Raw genomic sequence first — 24,179 nt, 5'->3', positions numbered from 1 at the left:
TTTTCATTTGGGTTCAATGCGTTGTTGTTGTTGTTGTTGTTGTTGTTGTTGTTGTTATCTTCCTCCTCCTCTTCACTATTTCATCTTTATTTAGATCCCTTCACCCCAGAACAAAGCCTAAGATTAATTTATAAACTTGTTTGGGATTAAATGCCATTGAACTCACTGGAGTTTGTTTGTGATTAGATTTGTGAATGATTATCAATGGCCTTGTTGTCTCAGCAAATAAATTTTGCAGAACAACTGCAAACAAAAATGTTCATGAGGAACAGAAAATTGTTTTCATTTACTTTATGGAATTTCTTAAATATTATCAAAAACCCATGTGATAAGAAACATTTACAGTGAATAAAAACCAAAGACACAAATCATTAGAATAAAAATCAAAGTAGAATTCTGGAAGGTCTTCCAATGGCATTGCCATTTACTCCAAGTCAATAGAGTAATTTATTGCATTGAATCTTACTTTCTATGGAATTTACTTTGTCAAAAGTTCCATAGAGGGGATTGTCCAGCTTTATCCACAATTCTCTCCACAAACTCTCATATGAAATTTATTTCTAATTTCAAGGACTGTTTTCTTGATCAGCTAAACTAATAAGTGAAAATAAAGTTATATTAGAAATATCTCTGTGTGTTTGTGTGTTTTAATGAACAGACAACATGGTCAAGATCCAGTACTGAGTTAAGCATGCTTAAACCTATTTAAGTCAATAATCTTAAGCCACCTTAACTCTTTTTTAAAAAGTGATCTATGTTCTTAATAGTTATCTCATTTATAATAATGAGATTAAGCATGTTGACTCTAATCACTGAAGAAGGCATTTCATTGAGCTTTCAACCACTTATAAGACAAGCAACATAACTCTCCCCCCTCCATTTGGGGAGTGGAAAGGAGATTGACAGCATAAGCTAAAAGGCTGTTACATTTCATATGGGAAAGCAGGAACTAGATGTTTTAATCGTGACTGTGATAGAACGCATTACTTAAGAGACCAAGCTGCAGGCAGTGTTATTCACATCCTCAAGTTGATATCAGAGTCAATATAGGAAATTCTGACTTTTCAGAAGAAGTTATTCACTGGGGAGATCTGTTGACATTCTGCAAAGCAAACAAGAAGTGTTCTTAAACAGAGAAGTAAAGCATTAAAATTAAAAATCAGTCGACGAGCTGCTTTCTCAGCAAGCACCTTTTCTAAATGGCACTAAGAACTTTACACAAGCCATAGGAAGGAACCTCTCCATTAAATTCCTGAGGATAGCAATATCCCGACAGCATTATGAGTAGCAACCAGGTGAAACAGTGTCGAGTCAACCTAACTTTAGGGATGACCCTATTTGCTCATCCAGTTCACAGGTTTGGAGAGACCAGTACAGTTGGCCTTTGGTTTCTACCAGGCTTTGGTTCCAGGACCAACTATGGATATCAAAATCCATGGGTACTCATGTTCCATTATATACAATGGCAGAGTAAAATAGCATCTCTTATATAAAAAAGTGAACAACTCAAAGGAGTGCCAGTAAGAGCTTGACAATCTGTGAAATGGTGGGAAGCTACAACAGGATATTCCTACATATCAACATAGGCCCATTCCACACAGCTGCATAAAATCCGCATTGAACTTGATTAAATGGCAGTGTGGACTCAGATAATCTAGTTCAAAGGAGATATTGTGGATTATCTACTTCAATATTCTGGGTTATATGGCTGTGTGGAAAGGCTCATAATGCTCTTTGAATGACAAAATCAGGTTTGCTTTTTACATTTATTTTACCTGGATATTTTAAGACATATTTGGTTGACTCTCTGGATGCAGACCCCATGGATATGGAGGGCAGACTATATTTCCCTCTTATACCAGGGTAGAAATGACTTCTGGATTATTGCATTTGTAGTTCAACAACAACAAAATTCAGTTTTCTAATGCTGAAATCAAAATTTCATGATCTGAATAAACTAACAATTTCCCTAAACAAGGCTTTTAAAATCATTTTGAAATGGTAAGAAAATCACCTTTTTCCTAACAAAAGGTATTTAAGAGAGAGAGAACAAGAAAAAGATTACCACAGTTATATTTTAAGTGATGGTTGAGACTTGCTTTTTTTTACACCAGATATGCTTTGTTTTATACAAAAAGCAACAAGATTTCTCTTTATGACTGTGAAAAATGGACAGTTTAAAATCCCACAGAAAGATTAATAATCTCATTTGAAATGTGGTGCTCGAGGAGAGTCCAATTAGTATCATGGGCTGCCAAAAAAGAAAAATAAGTGGATCAAAAGCAAAACAATCCTCAACTTTTTTTAGAAGATAAAACTGATGTGATTGTGCTTTGGGCATATCATGACATGACATAACTTGTGAGAAAATGCTAAAATGCTTGCTAAGATAGGAAATAATAAGAAGAAAAGAGGTCCACAATGAATGGATGGACTCAGGGTGCATCTATACTTGTCTAAGGAGGAGACATTGCACAGGAAACAGACTTATGTGGTAATCTCAATTAACCCATAACAATTGCCTTGGTAATTTTGCCTATTTATATGTAAGTATTTGTAGTACTGAACAACTAGGAATGACACCGACCAAACTTAATGGTGGAACAATCCTACACATGTTTATTCAGATGACCAATTCATTATTTTCATATAATTTTTGTTGCAAATATATGAGTAATGGGGAAGGGTACACACGTGGATACAGAACGCAGGCATTTTTAATATCTTACATTTTCATTTTCTTCCATTGCTGTCTAATACTAAAAAGGTTTCTATGATGTTAAAAAAGAAAATAGAAATAAATAAAAAGAACATTTCTTTTCTAATCTAGAACAGAAGGATAGAAAAGTGGCTATGCAGAGTTTTGAAACAAAGGAGATAGAAACATTGAGAAATGAAAAATAGAAAACCCTAACTAATGCTTCCTACCCTGTCTCTACTCTCCTCTTAATAATCAAAAACCCTATTCTTCTGTCATAAAAACTTCTTATCTCTGATAGATTAATTTTCCAGGATCACTTAGATACCATTGAGAATTTTGTTATTCTTGTCACTGGCTTCTCTAATTTTTTTTTTCTTTTCTTGTTATTCCTACATCCCTGTACTACTAATTTTCCTTGATGCTACAGAAAACCTGATATTTTCATTTGCTTTTCTTCTTTTAAATAGTTGAAAAAACACTGCCATTCTTCTTCAAATTTGGAGTCTGGCAATTGTAAGCTTAGTAAATTGGTCCATCTCTAATTATTACAGTACTAGATTTCTTCTTTAAGTTTGATTGAGTCTAGAGATTGTATAATCCTGACCAGTTTGTCAATTTCTGCCAAATCCATCATTTTTGTAATCCATAAATTTGAGTGGGAATTTATTTTTTGTTTCCAGTAATCACAAATAATGAAAACCTCTTCTCCTCTTGTTTAGCAGGTTTAGTCTGTTTATATTTAAAGACAGCATTATCAGTGCCCTCATTCTTGATCATCCAATTCTCCTTCACCATGTGGAATGACCTTCCATTGTAGTTGAACAACTACTTTATCCAGGATCTATTGAGGTTGTCATCTCCTCCTGCCCTCCCAGATGTTCCTTTTCTCTTTTGTCCTCTGATCTTTCCTCTGGGTCTAGGTCTTTTCTGGACCTCTCATAGAAGTCCTGGGCTTTCATGGCTGATGTTAACCAATATCTTTCTCTTTTATAAGATATCATCAGTCCTTCTGAATTTTCCCATCTGAATCTATAGCCTCTCTTCTTACTGTTGGGAAAAGGAATTTCTTATTTTCTTTATTGTCTGAGATGGAAGTTCTCTTAATACTGCAATCCTGGTATTTCATATTTCAATAAGATATTTGGCATGGGCTTGCAAAACTTGGTCTCATACTTTCTTTCTTACAAACAACACAATCACATCACTTAGAATCCTTATTGTATGTTAGGATTGGAGCCTAAAGATCCTGTCAATTTGAGACTCGACCATGTGCTCTGGCCTACCAAGGATTCCAGCCACAACTTCTGTTATTGCCATATCAAGTTCCTGCACAAATGTTGGTATTCCTCTCAACATCAAAGAGTTTTCTCTTTGTGCATACTCTAATCTTTGGAGTTTAATTGAATCTTTTTGGAAATCCATTTGCACCTTATTTTGCAAATGGATTATTTTTACTTTCTGTTTTTGCTTCTTCTGCTGCTTCAAAATATCAGTCATTGTATTTGCCATCTGTTTCATATTTTTCTTCATATCTTGTTGCCCTTTATCTAAATATTCTTCAGCCTGTGCAATTTTTTTGTCAGTCCTGGCCTCCAAATATTTCATTTCACCTATAAGAGTTCTTAATTGGGTCAGTTCCTCTCATTGGATGCTCTTCTTATGGAAGAGCTTCTTCTTGGTCTTTCTAATCTTTGAATCTTGGTCTTGTTGACCTTGTAGTCATTTTTGTAATCAAGCTATCTTTTAAAAATAAAAAACCCAGATATCTAATTTTCAAAGATTTATTGTAGTGTCTCTTTCAGCCACTTTCACTTTTAGTACACTATTGCTTACAACACTTTTAGTTGTTTTCTTGCTTTCTGTATCTCAAGCTTTGTGGTTTTCTCTATGGTTTTATCTCTAGGGTTCTCAAGCTCTGTGGTTTTCTCTATAGTTTTATCTTTAAGGTTCATCTCTAGGGTTACTTCCTGTCTTATTTGCTGTTTGTCCAGAGGCTTCATGTGATCCTGGGATGTTGTGGCTATCAAGTTGTTAGGTATGTTAAACATTTTAATTCCCACAGTTCTTATGGCATAATATTTTAAAAAATCAATTCACGTACACCCTTTGTAAACATCAAAACATCCAGGCATCCTCTGGGCAACATTCTTGCAAGTGGCTAATTCTCTCACACCAGAAGTGACTTGCAGTTTCTCAAGTCACTCCTGACATGAAAAACCTCCTTTGTAATTGGTCTCACCAGATAGTTTCATCTTGAAGAATACTTCCTCTAATTAGATTTTAAAGTCCTTTTTTAAAAAAAATCTACAATTTCCAAGAAAGGAAAGAAAATACAGTTCACCTCTCAGACATGTTTTTAATAAGTTTTTTTGTAAACAAAGCAGATTTTCAGTTTTGTGTAAATATAGCATTTTAAGAAGTGAATTGGAGTTGCTTTTGTCTGCATCTACTTACATAACAACATTACAGGAGTGTGCTGTCTCTCTCTCCTGTCTCTCCTTCCTCTGTTTTGGTGGGAAAGATGAGGTCCTTTGAGTCTTGAGAAGTTTGCATCTGTTCTTTTCCTTTCTGAAAGTACAGTGATACCTTGACTTAAGAGTTTAATTTGTTTTGTGGCTGAGCTCTTATCTCAAAGCATATTTCCCATTGAAATTCTATTAATAATTCTTCTTGCCCCCCTTTTTTGTTATGTGTTTTTCAAATAAGAAAATGTACTTCATAAATAACAAATAATGTTTAAATGTACAGTCACATGGAACAATAAAAAGAAAGATCAACTTTAAAATGGTAGAAGCACAAAGTTGAGGCAAGGAAGCACAAAGTACAAAGTGAAGAGGCAGAAACATCATTTTCTTCATACTGGACTCATTCCAGCCTCCTTCTTTCTCTTGCTCTCTCTACCTCTCTCTCTTCACGAAGCCAAACATACCAGGAATAAAAACCACACAAAATCAACTAACCCAAAGTTCCTCAAAGCAAACAAGAGCAAAGAAAACGGCAATCTCCCAAAGTGGACAAGAGCACAAGGCACACAGGCATGAGGCACTCTGTCATTTGTTGTTAAGGGCCAAGCGATAGCTCTTAATTCAAAACGCTTATGTCAGGATGCTCTTATGTTGAGGTTCCACTATACATCTCCCTGGCATTAGAGAAGATGGATGGGGAAAAAAAACTGAAACCTCTCCCCCAATACAAATTCTGCCATCTGCAATGAAATTTCCTTTCAGTTCTCAAATTTCTATTCTTGCATTAATCCATAACTTCTGTTCAGGGCATGGTTTAGGTATCCAAAGACAAGGTAGACCTATCAAGGGAATGGAAATAAAGAGTTCTAGGCTACATCTACATTGTGGAATGAATACAACTTACCATCACTTTAACTGCCATGACTCAATGGTATGGAATCAGAGGAGACATAGTTTGGTGAGGTACCAGCACTCTTTGACAAACAAGGCTAAAGATGCTGTAAAACAGTGACTCTCAACTTGAGGTCCCCAGATGATTCTGACCAACACCTCCCAAAAATCCCAGCCAGTTTACCAACTGTTAGGATTTCTGGGAGTTGAAGGCCAAAAACATCTGGGGACCCCAGGTTGAGAACCACTGCTGTAAAGCAACGTTTCTCAACCTGGAGGTCAGGACCCCTGAGGGTGTCATGAGGGGAGCGTCAGAAGGGTCGCCAAAGACCAGTATTTTCTATTGGTCATGGGGGTTCTGTGTGGGAAGTTTGTCCCAATTCTATCATTAGTGGGGTTCAAGGGGTTCTTCATTTTTAGGTGAACTATAAATCCCAGCAACTACAACTCCCAAATGTCAATGTCTATTTTACCCAGTGTTAACATTTGGGCATACTGAGTACTTGTGCCAAGTTTGGTCCAGATCCATCATTGTTTGAGTCCACGGTGCTCTCTGGATGTAGGTGAACTACAACTCCAAAACTCAAGGTCAATGCCCACCAAACCCTTCCAGTATTTTCTGTTGGTCATTAGAGTTCTGTGTGCCAAGTTTGGTTCAGTTTCATCGTTGCTGGAGTTCAGAATGCTCTTGATTGTAGGTTAACTATAATTCCCAGAAACTACAACTCCCAAATGACAAAATCAATCCCCCAGCCCCACCTGTATTCAAATTTGGGTGTATGGGGTATTGGTTCTAAATTTGGTCCAGTGAATGAAAATACATCCTGCATATCTGATATTTACATTACGATTCATAACAGTAGCAAAATGGCAGTTATGAAGTAGCAACGAAAATAACTTTATGGTTGGGGGTCACCACAACATGAGGGTCACGGCATTAGGAAGGTTGAGAACCACTGTTTTAGAGTATTTGAGAACACCTAGGCCATTGTGGGAGCCTCTGGTTTAAGGTAGCTCATTGTTTTTATGCTCAGGGCCCAGCACTGTAGCTAGTTTGTGGTGTAGGAGCAAAGTTAAGACATTTCCACCACTCATTATGTGAAACTGTTTTAAGTGGTCATGGCATTAGAAAGGTTGAGAACTACAGTAGAGTCTCACTTATCCAACGTTCTGGATTATCCAACACATTTTTGTAGTCAATGTTTTCAATATATCATGATATTTTGGTACTAAATTCGTAAATACAGTAATTACTACATAGCATTAATGTGTAATGAACTACTTTTTCTGTCAAATTTGTTGTATAACATCATGTTTCGGTGCTTAATTTGTAAAATCATAACCTATTTTGATGTTTAATAGGCTTTTTCTTAATCTCTCCTTATTATCCAACATATTCACTTATCCAACATTCTGCCGGCCCATTTATGTTGGATAAATGAGACTCTACTGTACTACTGTAAAGCTACAACTCCCATGATTCCAAGGAATTGAACCATGGCAGTGAAAGTGGACCCCCGGTGACAAAGTGGGTTAAACCGCTGAGCTGCTGAACTTGCTGACGAAAGGTTGGTGATTCGAATCTGGTGAGCGGAGTGAGCTCCCGCTGTTAGCCCCAGCTTCTGCCAACCTAGCAGTTCGAAAACATGCAAATGTGAGTAGATCAATAGGCACCGCTCTGGTGGAAAGGTCAGGGTGCTCCGTGAAATGGAGATGAGCACCAACCCTAGAATCAGACACGACTAGACTTAATGTCATGGGAAAACCTTTACCTTAGTGAAAGTGGTGTCAAACTACATTTCATTCTGCAGCGTAGATACTCCTTCTAGAGGTGAATGATTCCCTGACTCTGGTCTCTGCAATACTAGCAATTTGGGGACTGAAGAGAGGAAATCATATTGGAGGATAGAATTTTTATCTGGGGACACAAAATTGTGTTGTTTTTTATCACTGAAGTTCCTCATTCCCATCAGCTAAAGAAAAGGCGAATTTATCTGCGAAGGAGGGGGTTAGGTGAAGAGCCAGCGGTGCGCGCAAAGGTTGATTTGCATCCTTTCTGGCGATTGGTTACTGGACATGGGGGCGTGGCTTGGAGTGCCTCCCTCCTTATCTTTGGTACGAAGGGCGTTTCCCCCTCTGATGGAAAAAATGGAGCAGGCGAGGTCATTTTCCCTGCAGCCGCTAGGGGGAGCGGTGCCCCAATTTTGTGGTCTCTTCCCTAGTCTCTCCCCAAATATATTTTGGTAAGGAATATGTTAATGCAAATAGATTATTGCCCAGTGAACGCTTTCCACGTCTGAACCCACCCCCTTTGTGTATGTGTTGGGCTTTGTATGGGGTTGGGGGCGTTGTCTCATAAGCTAAATGAATCATTCTCCGTAGACGGAATCGGCCAATAAGGAGAATCTGTCATTCCAGCGAGAGAGGGAAGGAGAGAACAAGCGAGAGAGAAAGCTTGCGCATGCGCATATCCCCACTAGGAAGCCAATATCTATGTATATCTATTTATCTATCTAGGGAATGTGTTAAGCATCATTGTAAAACTGCTCATGGCTTCCAAGTCCAGAGTTGCATCTACACCGTGTTATGAATGCAATGTGGCCCCACTTTAACTGCCATGGCTCAATGCTATGAGATCCTGGGAGTTGCAGTTTGGTGAGGCACCCCCACTTTTTGGTAAAGACCTTATAGCATTGATCCCGGGAAGTTGAAATGGAAGCAAATTGCTTTAGGTCAGGCCTGGGCAAACTTGGGCCCTTCCAGGTATTTTGGACTTCAACTCCCACCATTCCTAACAGCCTCAGGCCCTTTCCTTTCCCCCCTCAGCCACTTAAGCTGAATGGAATGGTGGGAGTTGCAGTCCAAAACACCTGGAAGGGCCCAAGTTTGCCCAGGCCTGCTCTAGATGGACCTGGCCCTACCTTTAGGTAGGTAGATATAAACCAAGGCAGAAAATACACTCTCTATCCACGAGTTCATCCACCCACAGCTTTCAGATATTCAAAATCACCCCAAAAGGCAAACCTTGGTTTTGCCATTTTACATATGCTTCTATATAATGGGATTTAAGGCATCTGTGGGTTTTACATCAGGAACACCACTTTACTATTGGGTTGCTGTGATTTTTCCAGGCTGTATGGCCAGGTTCCTGACCTTTTGCCTGCATCTATGGCAGGCATCCTCAGAGGTCTCTTGGAAACTAGGCAATTGGGGTTTATATATCTTTCCAGTGTGAGAGAAAGAACTTTTGCTTGTTGGAGGCAAGTGTGAATGTTTCAATTGGCCACCTTGATAAGCATTGAATAGCCTTACAGCTTCAAGGTCTGGCTGTTTCCTGCCTGGGGGAATCCTTTGTTGGCAGCTGATTAGCTGGCCCTGGTTTATTCAGGTCTAGAATTCCTCTATGAATGTTTAAATTGGCCAACTTGATTAGGATTGAATAGCCTTTCACCTGCAAGGTCTGGCTGCTTACGGCTTGGGGAAATCCTTTGTTGGGAAGTGTTAGCTGGGCCTGATTGATTCATGTCTAGAATTCCTCTATTTTCAGAGTGTGGTTCTTTATTTACTGTCCTGATTTTAGCATTTTTTAAAATACTGGTATCCAGATGTTGTTCATTTTCATGGTTTCGTTCTTTTTGTTGAAATTGTCCACATGCCTGTGGATTTCAATGTCTTCTCTGTGTAGTCTGACATGGTGGTTGTTAGAGTGGTCCAACATTTCTGTGTTCTCAAATAATATGCTGTGTCCAGAAAAGCTCACAGCAACCCAGTGATTCTGGCCATGAAAGCCTTCGACAAAACATTTTACTATTATAGATTAGGGCTTGATTATCCATTGGTTTTGGTATCCATGGGGCTCCTGGAACCAAACCCCAGGGGATACGAAAGGCCCAATGTAGCTTATTATTTATTTGGTTGTTGCATTTTTTTCTTTTTCAAGAGCTGGCCAGAGATGCTTGATATTTTTGCTCCCTCTATAAAGATATTGATTGTTTTTGGGTGCTGGGTGTCTTAATTTGGGTGGGGGAACACCACCTCAAGCAGCAAAATATCTTGGACCAGCTACCCCAAGGTATTGTGTTGTATAGTTTGTAACATGCCTTATGGCTTGGGGTGAAAGTTGTAAATGTTATTAACATGGTGTGATAGTTGCTGTGTGCCTTCAAGTCAATTGTAATATATAGTGGCCTTAAATCATTGGGGGGGGGGGGGGTTCTAGACAAGATTTATTCAAATGAAGGTTTGCACCATTGCCTTCCTCTGAGGCTGAGAGAGTGTGGCTATGTTCCAGATTACCCAGTGCGTTTCCATGGTCTCGAACTCTAATTTCCTCCCACTGTTCTAGGGTGCATCTGGACTGTAGAATTAATGCAGTTTGACGCCATTTTAACCTCTCTGGCTCAATGATATAGAATCCTGGCACATGTCCCTATACTGATTGTTTTTGGGTGCCAAATCGTGTTGTCGAAGGCTTTCATGGCTGGAATCACTGGGTTACTGTGAGTTTTCCAGGCTATTTGGCCATGTTACAGAAGTATTCTCTCCTGATGTTTTACCCACATCAAAGGTTGTGAGATATATTGGAAACTAAGCAAGGGAGGTTTATATAGCTATGGGAGGTCCGGGGTGGGAGAAAGAACTCTTGTCTGTTGGAGGCAAGTGTGAATGTTCCAATTAATAAACTTGATTAACCTTGAAGTATTGCAGTTTCAAGGCCAGGCTGATTCCTGCCTGGAGGTATCCTTTGTTGGGTGGTGTTGGCTGGCCCTGATTGTTTCATGTCTGGAATTCCCATGTTTTCAGAGTGTTGTTCTTTATTTAGTGTCCTGATTTTATTTAGCCATCTCTTCCAAAGAGGGCTGGCGCCTCACCAAACTACAAATCTCATTATTCCATAGCATTGAGCCATGGCAGTTAAAGTGGCATCAAACTGTATTAATTCTACAGTGTATGCAACCCAAGCCCGAGACTTGAAGGCTACATAACCCTGGCTCTTGGTTTTTGGTGATGTTGCCAAAGTCTAATCATGAACAAAAGACTAAGAAAGTGTTTGTCCAGGCACAAATCACCCAATATTTATTTGTCGTGTGCAGCATCATATATGGCCATTGAAGTCAGGTTTGAGCCCCAGGACTGTAAAAATATAACATGCCCATGAAGGACAACATTTACTCTGCAACAGTGCATTTTCTCTCGGTGTTGAAGTTAATTAAACCATAACTCCTACATTTTCCTTGTGATTCGGCAACATATTTATAAAGGGGCCCAAATTAGAGAGCGGCTAATTAAATTTATTCTCCCCCCCAAAAAAAAAAATTGAATATGTTCCAGCAACCCAGAAAGAAGAGTGAGACTGGCATAGTGGTTTGAGTGCGGGACTAAGGCTGCATCTACACTCTAGAACGAATACGATTTGAAACCACTTGAACTGCCATGGCTCCACAGTAAGGAATCTTGCAATCTGCAATTAGTTGTGGCACCCTGCTCTTGGGCAGAGGAAGCTAAAGGTCCTATCGAACTACAACTCTCATGATTCCATAGCATTGAGGCATGGCATTTCAAGTGGTGTCAAACTGCATTCATTCTGCTGCCCTGTAGATTGGGACTCGGGGTAATGGGTTCAAATTACAGGAAAGGAAATTCTACAAGTCCCGCTGCATTAGACATCTTTCTGAGTAGATCAATATAGGAGAAAGCCGGCTGGTTCGTACATTATATGGGTGACGATCCTGGCCACCTAAAGTTCCATATTTGTTCTCCTTTTTTTTTTTTTTTTTTTACTCTTTGGAAAGTTCAGAAGCGGAACGTAAACCCGATTCTTTCTGAACCAAGTAACTTAAAAGTCCTAAACTGAATCGAGCTCACTCTTTACTCTTCACGTGTCCAAGTGCAATCCGCTGGTTTAAAAAAGAAGAAGAAGAAAGGAAAAGTTGGCCCTGATGTTTATTCTAAAGGGACAGCAAGGCTGCGCTGAACTGATCTCTCGGAAGAGAACAGAGAAGTTTAAGGCGCTACTGAAGAACCCCACATCCAGTAGGTTTCAACAGCGGGGTGTCCATTTATCGAAAGAGGAGGCTTTAAAATCAGTTGCCCAGATCAGAGCTATTAAAAATGTAGGTCCTATTGGCTTCAAGGTAATTTTTTTCCCTAATACATCCCTAAAGAGATGGGGACTCGGCAAGATAACTTTTTCAAACTCAAGAAGAAAAGAAAGAAAGAAAGAAAGAAAGAAAGAAAGAAAGAAAGAAAGAAAGAAAGAAAGAAAGAAAGAAAGAAAGAAAGAAAGAGAGAGAGAGAGAGAGGGAGGGAGGGAGGGAGGGAGGGAGGGAGGGAGGGAGGAAAGGAAGGAAGGAAGGAAGGAAGGAAGGAAGGAAAGGAAAGGAAAGGAAAGGAAAGGAAAGGAAAGGAAAGGAAAGGAAAGGAAAGGAAAGGAAAGGAAAGGAAAGGAAAGGAAAGGAAAGGAAAGGAAGTCAAGAGAAACTGCTTAAACAATTTGCGGGTTGCACTTGCTGGGCATTTTGTAGAAGGATGAAACGCCTTTGGGTTGATTTAATATCATTCTCTTTAGAGAACCAACCTGGACACAGCATATTATTTGAGAACACAGACATGTTGGACCACTCTAACAACCACCATTTCACACTACACAGAGAAGCCACTGAAATCCACAAGCATGTGGACAATTTCAACAGAAAGGAGGAAACCATGAAAATGAACAGAATCTGGCTACCAGTATTTAAAAAAAACAACCCCTAAAATCAGGACAGTAAATAAAAAACAACAGGCATGAATCAATCATGGCCAGCTCACACTTCCCAACAAAGGATTCCCCCAAGCAGTAAGCAGTCAGACCTTGCAGCTAAAAGGCTATTCAATCCTAATCAACGTGGCCAATTGAAACATTCACACCTGCCTCCAACAGACAAGAGTTCTTTCTCCCACCCTGGTCCTTCCACAGATATATGAACCCCACTTAACTAGTTTCCAGCATACCTCAGTACTTCTGAGGATGCCTGCCATAGATGCAGGCGAAAAGCCAGGAAAGAAAACTTCTGGAAAATAGCCATTTAGCCCGGAAAACTCACAGCAACCCAGTGATTCCGGCCATGAAACCCTTCAACAACACATAGAATTGCCATTGTTTATTAATTTTTGTGCAGAGCCCCTCCCCAATATTATTATTATTGTCATTAATATCCTGCTTTCCTCTTTTTGGGTGAAAGGTTTCAGAAAAAGAAGGTGGAAGATCTGTTATAAAGACCAGCATAGAAAACAAAATCCTGTGGGATTGGGAAGATTTTGCGGGCAGTAAAAACACACTCATCCGCTTTCGAGACGGGTTTGTTTTTTACTACGATTATTTGCAATTTGCCCTAGGAATAGGGAAAATTAACTCCTCCTGGCCGTTTTAATACCTGACTCGTTAGTCTGTGCTCCCTTTTTATTTCCTGCTTGAGCCTTTTGCCGGCGGAAAAAAAGTTTAAAAACTGTGACTCCAGGGCAATGCCATGTTTGGGGTTTAAAGTGATCCGGTGCAGTGCCTCGGGCGTTTATTTTGTTCGCGTTTCTCAGTGTAATTAATTACGTTTAATTAATGCATTCATCAATTTATTTTTTTTAAAGAACACGAAGCCGCACTTGAGAGGGGAAAGTCTTGTCTCGAGATCCTTCGGAATCAAATCATTATCCGTAAAATTGAAACGAATGGGATTGACTTTCGAGCCCGTCTATTTAGGATTGGGAGCTCAGTGGGATCGGGACTCACGGTACCAGTTTATTGACCCTGATTCCAAGCGATGCAGTCTAATGAAATGCCACTAAAATCTCTTTTGGAAGTATTTCCAAACTTTAAGCTACGAGAGGAGATTTTTTTTTTAAAAAAAAATAGCTTTAAATTTTACTGCAGTATTAGGACACCTCCTGTCCAGTTGGTTTCAATGGGATGGATAGATGCGAGTTTCAGGTGATCACAACGACACTTGTGTCCTCGTGGTGTTTTGGACTTCAACTCCCACCATTCCTAACAGCCTCAGTGGCTGAGGGGCAAAAGGGCCTGAGGCTGTTAGGAATGGTGGGAGTTGAAGTCCAAAACACCAGGAGGACCCAAGTTTGTCCATGCCTGTTCTATAGCAGTGAGTCATGCAGTTAAAGACGTATCAGACTGCATTTATTCCAGACGCAGGGCTATGAGAAAACAGAAGATGCAGAGAGTCGCAGCTTTTACAACAGCCTCACAAACTTATCCCAGGATCGCAACCGGAGTGTGCAAAAGTTCCTTTGTGGAAGGATAGCTATTTCCCTCTGGAAGTAATTCGGACAGGGCGACTATAGAGGGACTTGGCTTCTGGAGCTTAGAAAAATCGCCTTCCTGGGACAATTCCTTCCTTCAGTCCCATCGCCGTCATTGGAAAAGTTCATCTGGGGATTAAAATTGGGAGAATTGGGGCGAAAGAGAGCCCTGAAAATGATTTCAATACCTCCGCTCGACTTCCAGTCCTAAAGGGACCTTCCTCCCGACTTCATGGTCATGTTTGTCGTGGATTCAAATCCTGGCTCCTTTCCGATCCTGATGCACCAGAGAGAGAAAGAGAAATACGCACCACATTCAAAGATCAGTGTAGCATTTGAAATCTAGTGAGAAAAATATACAGTCTGGAAGTATGCATGTATAATAAATGCCAGCCGTGGTAAAAGGACTGACTCTCGCAGCAAAAGTCGTCGGTTGTGTTCCGGGCTGTAGCCAAAGGGGGGGGGGGTGTTAGGGGTTCAACCTTCCCCCCGAAAATTTTCAGGTTTTAAAAAAAATCCTGGTATACTCATGAATTTTAACTGGTTAACCAAATCCCCTCGAGTGTCCACTGAAGTTTATCTGTCTCTATTGTCCACTTAATGGAGCCCGATTTCTAGATTATTTTGAGTTATGGAACAACTCTTCATGATTCACTAAAAAAAAAAGTTTCAACCCCACTCCGCCGAATTTAGTCCCAAGTCTACATAGGGACCACCAAATGCAGCATTGCCCAAACAGACATCAAGGAACATGAAAGGCACTGCAGACTAACTCAGTCAGAGAAGTCATAGCAGCCATAGCAGAGCACTTGAGGAACCAACCTGGACACAGCATATTATTTGAGAACACAGAAATGCTGGACTATCTAACAACAATGTCAGACTACGCAGAGGAGCCACTGAAATCCACAAGCATGTGAACAATTTCAATAGAAAAGAGGAAACCATGAAAATGAATAAAATCTGGCTACCAGTATTTAAAAAAACACTAAAATCAAGACAATAATAAAGAACAACACTCAAAAACAGGGGAATTTCAGACATGAAACAATCAGGGCCAACTAATAACCTCCCAACAAAGGATTCCCCCGGGCAGGAAGCAGGCAAGCTTTGAAGCTGCAAGGCTATTCAATGCTAATCAAGGTGATCAATTGCGACATTCACACTTGCCTCCAACAGACAAGAGTTCTTTCTCCCACCCTGGACCTTCCACAGATATATACAAACCTCACTTGCCTAGTTTCCAACAGACCTCACAACCTTTGGGGATGCCTGCCATAGATATGGGTGAGACGTCAGGAGAGAATGCTGCTGGAATATGGCCATACAGCCTGGAAAACTCACAACAACCCAATGATTACGGCTATGAAAACCATCGACAGCACATGAATACTAAATAAATTCACTTTACTATGGGATTAGTCTACATTGTCGAATTAATGCTGTTTGACGCCACTTTAATTGTTTTGGCTCAGTGCTAAGGAATCCTGGAATTGTAGGTGACTTCCTAAACTACAAACCCCCAGATTCACGACTATTAGATTCAGGACAGCAGTTAAAGTGGTGCCAAACTGCATTAATCCGACTTTAAGGGACTTCCTGGAGGGGCGAAAACGTGGCTTCTAACTTCAGCACCTTCGGAATGTGACAGCAACCCGGCGGACCAACTCCCGCAGCTTTGGGGACATTTGGTAGGAAGGAAGGCGAAAGAATTAGAGGTTTAGAAACATCCCTAGGAATTACAAGCTCTCCTCTGTGTGGTAGTTGTGTCCGAGATTGGTCTTCACGGAGTTAGTTAGGATGGAAGGAGGATCCGGTGTGATGGGAAACTTTCTAAGGACCTTTTGTGAATAGAAACCAAAGGAACATGTAGAATGGAAATACAAGATGGGAAACAGCGCGATGTAGAGAGTCTTTGGCTTTCTTTATCTCTCATAACCTTAAGCGATCTACCACTACACGCTGTGGAAAAAATAAATATCAGAGATGGGCTGTGTGTTTTTCGGGCTGTATGGCCATGTTTCAGAAGCATTTTCTCCTGACGTTTCGCCCATCTTCAGAGGTTGTGAAGTATGTTGGAAACTAGTCAAGTGGGGTTTATATATCTGTGAAAAGTTCAGGGTGGGAGAAAGAACTCTTGTCTGTTTGAGGTAGGTGTGAATGTTTCAATTGGCCACCTTGATTAGCATTGAATAGCCTCGCAGCTTCAAGGTCTGCTTTTTACTGCCTCCTTTGTTGGGAGGTGTTAGCTGGCCCTGATTGTTTCCTTTCTGGGATTCTCCTTTTTTAGTGTTGCTCTTTATTTACTGTCTTGATTTTAGAGTTTTTTTAGATACTGGTAGCCAGATTTTGCTCATTTTCATGGTTTCTTCCTGTCTGTTGACATTGTTCAACAGAAAGGAGGAAACCATGAAAATGAACGAAATTTGGCTACCAGTATTTTAAAAATCCTAGAAGTTGGAGCTTCACAGGTATTTCTCCTCTCTGTCAAAGAGTGCTGGCGCCTCACCAAGCTACAACTTCCAGAACATTAAAGTGGTGTCAAACTGCATTAACTTGGAAAGGACTTGGGAAGGCAATCCCATCGCTTTTTCCTGGAGCTTTAACCCAGTCCACGTCCGTGAGTTAAAGACACTCAAAACTCAAAGTTTAAGTTGAGGGGAAGGAAGTTTCAGTTAAGTCTTTCTCATGGAATTCAATGAGATTTTCACGCTGCTTAGTTATTGGAGGCTGATGCCTAAGACTCATAGCAAAGTACGCAGCCGCCAAAAGGTGGCATATGACCTCCAATAAGTAAATAATACACGTGTCCTTGCGTTTATAGGTATACGTGCGTAAAAAGTGATAAATGATATTTGATCCTGAACTGAGGTGTCCTTCCTTTGGACTATTCAGCCACAGTCAGTCCTAGGCAATCCTCTATTGAGAAGTATCTAAATGTATTGATGTTAATGAGACCGACTCCTAGGTAAGGAAGGACAAGATCACAGCCTTGCTAGAGTAGCCAGGCTGCAGTTTGGTCAGCTTCCAGCAGAGATAATCAGGTTCAACGCTGCACCTTCCTCGCTTCCACCGCGTTATTACATCCTTCTCCCATCCGATGCCTTCCAGAGAGGTCATCCAACAACTCCCATCATCCCAAGCACTAAAGCCTTCCCTAGTTTGGGTCCCCAGATATAGTGGAACTCAACCTCCGCCAGCTGGAAGTAGTATGCTGGCTGGATATTCCTGTGCAACCAAAAGTACATCTAAACTGTAGCAGTAATGCAGTTTGACACCCCTTTAACCGCCATGGTTTAAGGCTATGGAATCATGGGAGTTGTAGTTTGGTGAGTCCCCTACATTCTTTGGTAGAGAAGGCTAGAGACTTTTTTAAACTGCAGCTCCCATGATTTCATAGCAATGAGCCATTTTGGAAAGGCATAACTTTTTAGAGATGATAACCTTTTGGAAAACCATAATCTCCATAACCTTTCTGGAGAATGGCATTCACACCCATTTGAAAATCATAACCTTTGGTATAAGTATGATCTCCCAGAGAAGAGCCAAAAACTCATTGGAGTAGTATCTTCTCTTTAGTGGTGTACAACTACACATACTTATGCAAGGCAATTTGGTTTTCAGTTTTTACACTGCTAACTTAAGTTGTCTCAGAGATTATGCCAAAGCACAAAAAACAGCAGAGTTTCAGAAGTGTTTTCTTTTCAGTGCCCAAAAATGCATCTACTCTCCATAAAATACCTTGTTTCTATATCATGCTCTCAAGAGACAAAAATAAAGTAGACTTTGTTAAAAGTAACATATCTGGTTTACTCACAACCTTCATGTATTCAGCATACAGGTACACAACTTGTCAGTCCAGTTACAGATACATTTGAAGTAGTTTCTCTGTGCAGATAACACAGGGCATCTTTCTTATAATCAACAGCAAGAAAAGTTTGCTTTTAACAGTCCATAGTCTAATGGCATCTCTGTGTTCTAAAATGGAGTCTGAGATTAGAGCAGCAAAGGAAAATATGCCAATGTGAGTAGATCAATAGGTACCGCTCCGGTGGGAAGGCAATGGCACTCCATGCGGTCATGCTGGCCACATGACCTTGGAGGCATCTACAGAAAATGCCATCATTTTGGCTTAGAAATGGAGATGATGAGCATCACCCCCAGAGTCGGACACGGCTAGACTTAATGTCAGGGAGAAACCTTTACCTTTACTAATGCACACCCATATTTCGGCAAGGCAAAAAAATTAATATTCTATTCTAGTAAATAGGGTAGTCAAAACAGACAGATACAACACTATTCAACTACATATACCAAAAGACACACAAGACTGACACCAACTCTAATAAAATTCAGGTTAAAATTCACAGTTTAGAATTGACTGTTCCTAGAGAAGAGAGGTCTTCAGGTGTGTCTTGAGTTCTAATAGCTGATTTAGTTGTCTGGACCTCTTCTGGCAGGTCATTTCACAGTCTTGGGGCAGCAGATGAAACTGGCTGGACTCAACACCCCCAGGGAACCTCAGTGTCCCAGTGAGTGGAGAAGGTGATCCTGTAAGTAACCAGGACCCAAACATGTAGGTCTTTAAAGGTCAGAACCAGCACTTTGTACTTCACCCAGAAACTAATTGGCAACCCAGTGGAGTTACTTTAGCATAGCTCACTGCTAGATCTTCCCGTAATTAATCTGGCTGCCATATTTTAAACTAATTGGAGTTTCCAAACTTGGTACAAAATCAGCCCAGTGTATAACCATTGCAAAAATCCAGCCTTGAGGTTACAAGCACATGCACTACCATCTTTAGGTATTCTAATTTTCATAGATGCTTCATATATATCTTGTACACATAGGAGGTAATTTCATACAATGTTTTCAATTATTTTGTGCATTAATGTGTGTACCTGAAATCATCAGAAAGCACAAGTGTCACTATCTCAGATCCCCATGTGGACATTTTCAGATTATGGAGTACTTCTGATTTCATAATTCCTGATAAAGGATGCTCAACATCAACTGATAAAATAATCTGCAGTTGAAAGAATGGTATCGTATTGATTGATTGTAATGTTTAACTTGTAATTAAATACATCATCATGGGGTTTTAAAATGATTTATTTATTTAATAAGTCTTTACTCTGCTTTTCTAGATGAGTTATTTAAAGTGGGTAGTGGACATATCAAAGTATCAGATATATTAAATGCAGTAAAATAATAACTACAATGATATTGAAATTTCTCTCTAACATAAACAGTTGAAAGTTCATGGAATATATAGGTTTTACATTCTCTAAAATTATTATTATCATAATTATTAATTTATTTCTATCTCACTTTTCTCCAGGATTCAGAATCAAAGCAGCAAACAGCATATTAAAAGCAAAGACAATAACACAAAAATAAACAGTACCATCATAAATGTAATCATATCTAATAAAATTATTTTTTTTAAAAACCTACGTCAAAAGTAAAAATCTGGTTCTGTGATCAAGTCTTTAGAGAACCTGTGCAATAAACAAACAGATATGGATCAATATGTTATGACTATAGGGACAGCCTGGTTTCTGCTTGTGGATCATGTGATTAATTATGACTGTGATTTTAAATGTTTTCATTGTTTTGCTTGAATTTTATGATTTTTAAAATGTCTTTTACTGTTGTATTGTTGTCAAGATATTGAATAGCTGCCTTCTATGTAAAGCCGCCTTGAGTCCCCTTCGGGGTAGAGAAAGGCGGGATAGAAATATCACAAACAAACAAATAATAAATAATAATTTGCAGCTAACCAAAAACACATTAAGCATTCAATAGATTAAAAACCCATCTAATATCAATCCATTTCATTTAATTCATTCATTCATCTCATTTCATGTATGTTGTTGTTTTGGACTATAATTCCAGTCAAATAAATTAGCATTCGTAGTTGTAATTCAACTATAAATTGTTCTCAAAAGCAGTCCCATGATAAGTACTATGGCATGAATGAACCAATTCATGAGTCACCAGCTGTTGGATTGTAGTGCCCAGAATCCCTGACCATTGGTAATGTTGGAAGGGTATTATTGAGATTATGGAGGTCAGGTACCATTCTGCTGGTTTTGTCTCCCAATAAAAGGCAGGTATCTTTGCCATAGCTTATCAAGCACATAGCCAATGCCATCACATTTGGTTGTATAAGACTAGTGCAATATCTAAGCACACCTCTGAGCTGCAAACTTGGCTTTTAATATCTGATATCCTCTCCAATTTCTGACAACCACCAGTTTTCCAGATTGAGCTTCATAGTGTGCAATGTCAAGTCCAAGTTCCACCACAACAATTACCTAACATCCAAAGATACATTATTTGGGTAAAATCAGTTCAGTTTTGAGCCTGGGCCTTTCCATTTCTAGTCAGAAGTACATTCTTGTGACTTCAATTGAATTAATTACACATGAGTAACAATTCTGCACAACGTGGACGCAATGATGGACTGAACAATGAAAACTATCATATCTTCATTGTTCTGCTTTCTGTGGCATGGTTGCAGTTAGTGACTTTGTCTTTCCAAGTCATATGGGTGTCTTTGCAAAGGTGACAAGCCATGGCCAGGAGTTCTCCAGAACTCTGCAGGTGCTGCTACAGCTACAGCCACAAAAATGACAAAGGTAAGGTGGCTGTACAGCAGAGCCAAACTAAGTTCAGCCAAACTGGATAGTGATGATTACACTCCTGCCACTGCTATGGTTTAGGAGCAGAGTGGTATAAATACAATGATAGAATCCATGGCTGGTTTGGAATAGCAATGCTTTGGACCAGCCCTAGTTTTTGTGGCCCATGGAGATGGCTCCCTAATCAAGTTATGATAGTAGTACAATGGTATAATGGCAGAGGTTAAGCCATCGCAAGGGTGGGATGAGGATGAAGTGATGATCTCATTCAGATTTCTTTTCTTATCTGATAGTTTCCTTTTGATCTTCTCACGGCAATCGCAGGAAGGAAAGTAGATGTCAGAATTAACATGTAGGCCCTGGTAACAGTTTGCACTCTCTGCCTGAGGCAGAACATTGCTGAATAGGATTTTGACTAATCAAGAACTAAAATCAGTGGTCTTCATTATTTCTCCACAACAACAGGGTAATATAATAAGTACAGAAGCTAAGAGTGCTCTCATGTTGCTCATGCTGCTAGGTTCTAACTAGACAAGAATAGTTTGTGATTATGAGGAGCTGAGACCAACTAATTTGATGAGATCTAATTTGTGTGTGTGTGCTTAGACAATTATGACAATTTTTTCTTCCAGCATGGAAGTCAAGACTGGGTTTTCAATTTGCATCCCATCTGATTGGTTCTAGATTTGTTTGGCTTCAGCAAGGTGGTTGTATCAAGACTGTCTTCAGTATGAAGCTTATTAACGATGAAGTATACATAGGAATTCAGCTATGACTGAAGGTTATAGTAAGAGCTTTCCTTGTCTCTCAATTTACAGGCAGAGAGAAGAACAGTTAAGATTCAGGAAGATTAAATCAGCAATCCATCCTAGTAAGGATGTCAGATTAAAACTTCCAAAAAGAGCAACTATCTGTGTGGGCTAAACATGGCAGAAGAACTTGACACATTTAAATTGACAATGTAGTTGTGTACTAAGAAAAAGGGAGAAAACCTTTGGACAAAAGCAACACATTACCAACAGAAGGATAATAAGGGTGTTAAGTATTTTTCAGTTTTGTATATGTCAGAATGTGTTTTCCTTAGGAATACAGAAAACAAGAAGAAGACTGAATAATGTTGATTATGCTTTTTACATCGAGTGAGAAATGAACTCTGCTAGACCTATGGTTCATTGTATGATTGATGTTAGTAATGCTGATTATGATGAATATTGTCTAAATCAAGAGTGGTAAACTCAAAAATGCAGCTGGAAACATTTGGTAACAGAACACAAACATGCATATAGATAAACAGTCAGCTCACCAACCAGCTACAGTTGGCCCTCCAATTTCATAGGTTTTATACTAGTGGTTTTGTGTGTTCATGAATTTGAGAGATTGCCACCTCCCAAAGTTAGGGCAGTCCCATCCTCAGGAAGTGAGCAAAGGAGCTGTTCAAGAGGCCTGAGGTTTTCATTCTGCCCAGTATTTTCCTTCCTTTCCCAGGTAAAACATGTAGATGAGAGAAGGAGCCAGCCCATTGCATCACTTACCCGGTGGCTCTAGCTCTTCTCCCCCTTCCTGCATTCTGTGAATCTCTGTTTTACCTGGGCAAAGAAAGAGGAGCACTGAGGCAACAGGACCATTCAGCACACAAGAAGAGGAACTAGATCTGCCAGGTAAGTGATGGCATGAGTATGGGCAGGGCCAGTTTGCAAGGGGCCAGTTTGCCAGGAGTCTCTGTTTCACCTTGTATCTCCCTTCCTTTCCCAGATGAAACAAAGATTTATGGCACACAGGTAGAATGAGGAACCAGTCTTGTGCTGCTTAACTTATCCCACGGATCCAGCTCTTTCCTACTGTGTCCTGCAAATCTCTGTTTTGTCCAGGAAAAGGAAGAGGAGGCACACAGGAAGATTGGGATGAAATAGATCAGCTGGAGCTGTTTCCTTCTCCTCATCCCTTTTGCCACATGTTTCTGATCCCTTTGGTATCTACCTTTGCTCAGGGGAGAGATTGATGCCATGCAGGATGAACAAAAGCAAGTGGCTTCTGTAGAAGCGATGCACAAAATTCCCGCTCTAGGGACCACAGCGGTGGCAGTCCATCCCCACGCACCCAGGCCCTAGGTAATTTTCGTGTGTAGGTGAACAGAATTTTGGTGGCCCCCCCAGCTGGCCCCGCCCCCTCCAACTCCTCCTCCTATGGAACCCGGTGCGGACAATGGCAAGATAGGGACGCCGCGGCGCAAGGAGAAGGAGGGGGTGGGGTGTCTGGGAGAGGGCAGTGCCATGCCCCTAGACCCTACGGTGATGGAGTAGGGCCACCGTAGGGCCTAAGGGCCTGGTGCTGCCCACTCCCAGTCAGCCCGACCCCCTCCCCTCCTCCTCGTGCTGCGGTGTTCCTACCTTGCCATTGTCTGCACCAGGCTCCATAGGAGGAGGAGGAGGGGGCAAGGCTGGCTGGGAGTGGGCAGCGCCAGGTCCCTAGGCCCTATGGTGGCCCAGCAGAGCCACCATAGGGCCTAGGGGCCTGGCGCTGCCCACTCCCACCCAGCCCTGCCCCCCCTCCTCCTCATGCCACGGTATCCCTACCTTGCCATTGTCCGCACCAGGCTCCATAGGAGGAGGAGGTGGAGGAAGCGGGGGTGGCTGGGAATGGGCACACCCTCCTGCATGCACGCATGCGTGCAAGCATGCGTGCGCACTCCTGCCTCCTCCTCCCAGACTTGCTGCCAGAGGCAGGCAGGTGAGGAGGGAGTCGCACCCCGAGGGACAACAAGAGAGACCTTTAGGGAGAGACCAGCAGGGCCACTGTAGGGTGTAAGGGCGTCCCCACCTTGCCATTGTCCATGCCGGTGAAGGTCTTTCTTATTGTCCCTTGGGGCGCACCTCCCTCCTCACCTGCCTGTCTCCAGCAGCGAGTCTAGGAGGAGGAGGCGGGGGTGTGCGTGCATGCGGGAGGGCGTGCCCCTCCCAGTAGGGTGGGAAAAAAAGAAAAAAGAGACAAGAAGCTGCTCAACTTGGAGGCACCTCAGCTGCGCCCCCCAGAGCATGGCGCCTTCAGCAACCGCCTAGTTGGCCTAACGGGTGAAACAACTTGGAGGAAGAGGTCAGTGGAGCTTACTTTAAGGGACCATCCTGCCTTTGGCTACAGCTCTGCAGCCTCCCTCCCACACTCCACGCCGGTGAGTTGATAAGAACGGAG

General features: G+C 41.0%; 1 long non-coding RNA gene across 1 annotated transcript; it reads right to left on the bottom strand.

The window, feature by feature from the left end:
• Nucleotides 1-225: 225 nt before the first annotated feature.
• On the bottom strand, nt 226-23,245 carry LOC134296715 (uncharacterized). Its single transcript, XR_010003551.1, has 4 exons — nt 22,526-23,245; nt 14,535-14,623; nt 5,156-5,269; nt 226-1,102 (listed from the first exon to the last, which is right to left on the bottom strand). It is a non-coding gene; the product is annotated as an uncharacterized LOC134296715 (long non-coding RNA).
• Nucleotides 23,246-24,179: the final 934 nt, after the last annotated feature.

This window comes from Anolis carolinensis, chromosome 2, assembly GCF_035594765.1.
Source record: "Anolis carolinensis isolate JA03-04 chromosome 2, rAnoCar3.1.pri, whole genome shotgun sequence".
NCBI classification, from domain to species: Eukaryota; Metazoa; Chordata; class Lepidosauria; order Squamata; family Dactyloidae; genus Anolis; species Anolis carolinensis.
The sequence above is the reverse complement of the archived record's forward strand: the minus strand, read 5'-3'. Positions and strand labels throughout refer to the sequence as shown.